Here is a 4,216-nt window from a genome sequence, read left to right on the forward strand (position 1 = left end):
CCGTCGGCCGGGGCCCGGGCAGGGGGCGGGAGACCCCGTCGGCCAGGGGCCGCCTTGGCGCCGTCCCGGCCGTGAGGCGAGGGGGCGGCGCTGCTTCCCGTTCCCTGCGCGGCCGTGGGGCGAGGGGCCCCCCGGTGCCTCCCGTTCCCCGCGCGGCCGTGGGGCCCCCTCGTGCCTCCCGTTCCCTGCGCGGCCGTGGGGCGAGGGGCCCCCCGGTGCCTCCCGTTCCCCGCGCGGCCGTGGGGCCCCCTCGTGCCTCCCGTTCCCCGCGCGGCCGTGGGGCGAGGGCCCCCCGCTGCCTCCCGTTCCCTGCGCGGCCGTGGGGCCCCCCCGGTGCCTCCCGTTCCCTGCGTGGCCGTGGGGCGAGGGGCCCCCCGGTGCCTCCCGTTCCTTGCGCGGCCATGGGGCCCCCTCGTGCCTCCCGTTCCCTGCGTGGCCGTGGGGCGAGGGGCCCCCCGGTGCCTCCCGTTCCTTGCGCGGCCATGGGGCCCCCTTGTGCCTTCCGTTCCCTCCGCGGCTGTGGGGCCCCCCCAGTGCCTCCCGTTCCCTGCACGGCCGTGGGGCGAGGGCCCCCCCGGTGCCTCCCGTTCCCTGCGCGGCCATGGGGCCCCCCCGTGCCTCCCGTTCCCTCCCCGGCTGTGGGGCGAGGGGTCCCCTGGTGCCTCCCGTTCCCTCCGCGGCCGTGGGGCCCCCCCGGTGCCTCTCGTTCCCTCCCCGGCTGTGGGGCAAGGGGTCCCCTGGTGCCTCCCGTTCCCTCTGCGGCCATGGGGCCCCCTCGTGCCTTCCGTTCCCTCCGCGGCTGTGGGGCCCCCCCGGTGCTTCCCGTTCCCTGCACGGCTGTGGGGCGAGGCCCCCCCCCTCGGTGCCTCCCGTTCCCTCCCCGGCCGTGGGGACCCTCGGCCATGGAGAGACCCCCTTGGTGCTGGGTGCCTGCTTGGCTAGGGGCTGAATGACCCCCTCGGCTGTGGGTTGAGGGACACGTTGGTGCCAGGTGTCCCCTTGGCCATGGGGTGAGGAGCCCCCCGCCCTCCCCCCCAGCTGTGGGGTGAGGGACCCCTTTGGCGCCTAGCATCCCTTTTGCCATAGGGTGAGGGACCATCTTGGTGCCGTGTGTCCTCTCAGCTGTGGGGCTGGAGACAGTTCCCTGGGGATTGCCTATAAGGGTTTTGTCTTCTCCCTGAGGGTGTGGGTCTGCGACCCCCAGGAAACCTCCTTTYAAGCTTCCTTTCCCCCTTGACAGAAAGTTCAGGGCTCTGCTGCCTCCCCTGCAGATCCTCATGGAGCAAAAGCTGAAGCAGAAGCCACCAGCGCTGGCACTGGCTGAGTKCCGGGGTCGGGAGCTGGAGGACAAACTGGAGAGCTGAGCTGCAGCACCCAGCTCAAACTGGTGAGCTGCCGCAGCGCCCAGCTCAACRCTTCACCGCTGAGCCAGCAAGATCTCCCTGCTGTGGAACCTAGTGCTTAAACTCAGCCTGGGCCTCAGGGGCAGAAGGAGGCAAGCGAGATGCCAGGACTTTCTTTTTTTTTCTTTAATCTATCTCATCCTTTAACACTTTGCTTTGTCTTTGTCTGGTTGATAGATAAGAGGATAGGAAGTTAAAGGTAGGATTAATGGTCAGTTTCTAAGGTGGAGGAAGGCACCAATGAGGTCTGGGCTACAGCTTTTATTTTTAGCGTTTTTATAAATGGTCTGGAAAAGCATGTGAGCAGGGACAGGACAGAAGTTGCTGAAGTTCTAATTTAGGGTAATAACAAATTAAAGCTGCCTTAGGGGGTTCAAGGGGGCAATAATGGTGCTGTAGGACTGGGCAGGTCAACAGCAGACTGTGATCCATGTTGGTAAATGCAAAGTAACACACAGGTGGTGGATGTAAGGATGCACTGCACAAGGATGGATTTTAAATTAGCTTTTACCACTCACAAAAGAGATCAGAGAGTCACTGTGGAGATGTCAACTAAAGAAAAAGTGAAGTGAACRTCAGGGATTATCAATAAAGGAACAGAGAACAAAACAAAAACCCATCCTGCTGTTGGTGAACCCTCTTCTCAGATTTTACCTGCAGTTCTGTTTCTCCCATCACAAAAGGGACAGAATTAGAAACAGTCCACATAGGGGTAACAGGCATTCAGGGGCAAAAACAGTTTCTCCGCAAGGCAAGGGTAAGGCACGTATGGCTGCCCAGCTTGGTAAATGATGCCTGTCGCTATCTCAGGATAGCAGAATTAACAGCACAATCAACTGAAAACACYAAGCAGGAGCTTTGACACTAACCAGAGAAAGAAGCTTTTCATGCTCTGCTGAAGACAGCGGGGGAAATCCTTGCCGCAGGATGTCACGATTCCCGGAGAGCAAATTAAGCATGTCCGCAAGAACACCTTCAAAAAGAGATCAGACAAGTTACTAGTCTTGCTCCTCACCTTCCAGCTCTGTGCCATGACCCCATGGGCCCTGCACCTCTGCTAACCCCGACATCTGCCTCCAGCACAGTTTGCCCAACTGTCTCCCGTGCTGGCACCTTCCTTTATGAACATACTGAGAGTAGCCCTTGTGAGGGTAGTCCCAGTCCACAGCCTTGTCACTACCATCGTTGCTGCAGAGCTCAAGACCTGTTCAGGGTATAGAGGAGCTCTTGCTTGGCCTGGGTCTATATTTTGTGCCTAGCAGAGGGAACCTCCTCCTGAAAAGCTGACAGCCAGGAACACAAACCGCTGCACTGATCCTTTGCAACCTGGCACCATGGGTTCATGCCCTCCATGGTGCATTCACTAGCATCTAATCTCTCCAGCCAGCCCTATCACCTGGGATGACCTGTAGCTCGGATCATTGCAGTCCCAAATTACAGATTTTATCCTGATTCACCTTGTTTCTCCCAACAGCAGATAAGCGTAATCATCAAATGGGAAGACATTCCTTTATCAAGGCTCAAGGAAATGAGGCTGCAAGGAAAAACAAACCATAAAATTCAAACTTCCTTTCATCTCACACTCCTGTAGTTTATCTTATTAATGATCATTGTAGTATGTGTCAGTCTGAAYGAAGGGGAGGAGAAGGCTGGATGTGGTGGAAGAAGGGCAAACTCAGTCTATTCCTTTTTCAGGACGAGCCCCATGCAATTCCCACCTTGTGCCTGGCTGTATCTCTTCTGTTGGTTTACCTAGACAGGCTACCCTGTGTTCCCTGCTTTGACTCCATGCAAATGGAATAATAATGGAGTTATCGTCTTTACTGCCTCATCTTTCTTAGGTTTCATTGTCCCCCTCTTCATTACTCTTCCTGAGGCTGCATGTGTCGTATCACAGAAGCTGTAATTGCTTGTGTGTCTTACTTCCAGTTGTGACCTGACATTGACAACTTTTTATGGGGATGATATTTGGCAGCTGAAGGCATTGTTGGAGTAAAAGGTAACTCCATGATCCGGTCACTTTGTCTGCATATGTCTTTGGAGAATGCTGGGAGTCTGGATCACAGCCTCGTGACACTAGCTTGCAGGCCAAGGGGAAGAGCATAGCATCTGCCCTCCTTTGCAGGTTCACAGCAATGCAGTGTCCTTACCAAAAGGTCTTTGCTGGGCTTCTCTTATTAGCTATCTGGGCATCTGGGTTCAGGCTTCTCCAAGATCTGTGCCATTCCCTGCTAGGAGGCATCTTGAGATGCACAGCATCAAACTTCTCAGCCCAGGTCCAGTCTGAGGCACAAAGCACCCATGTACCAGGGAGCTTGTCTGACCCCCCCCAAAGCAGGAACTTAATGTCTCTTCTGGAGGCCAGCAGAGCAGGTGTCATGACCCATGAGGAAAATGTCCCTCTGTCTCTTTGTTCAGACTTTTGTCTGGTGTGTTTTAGAGGGGGATAGTTATCAAGAACCCCTTCCTTGCAATAACAAAACCTAGGGGCAGTGACAGTGTGATGCTCTTCTCCACAGCAGAGCTGCTGCCTGCTCTGGCGGGTGGCTGAGTAACATGAGCTGTCTCCAGTAGCATAACATGCCCTGGGCCATGCCATACTGAACGTGCTTTTAGAAACGCTCACTGATCTTGTTTTGGCTTTCTGCAAAGGGTGATCCACTGCAGTGGTGAAGGATGACCTCTAAATCCTTGTAAAAGGATTTATTTTGAGGAAAAAAGACTATTCCCAGGAAAATGAAATCATGCTAAGGAAAGGCTTGGATGTCTAGAAGAACCATGGGACTTGGCCTGATTCAAATTTATTAGTAATC

The sequence above is a fragment of the Rhea americana genome, unplaced genomic scaffold (assembly GCF_003343005.1).
Source record: "Rhea americana isolate MKP2758 unplaced genomic scaffold, rheAme1 scaffold_13, whole genome shotgun sequence".
NCBI classification, from domain to species: domain Eukaryota; kingdom Metazoa; phylum Chordata; class Aves; order Rheiformes; family Rheidae; genus Rhea; species Rhea americana.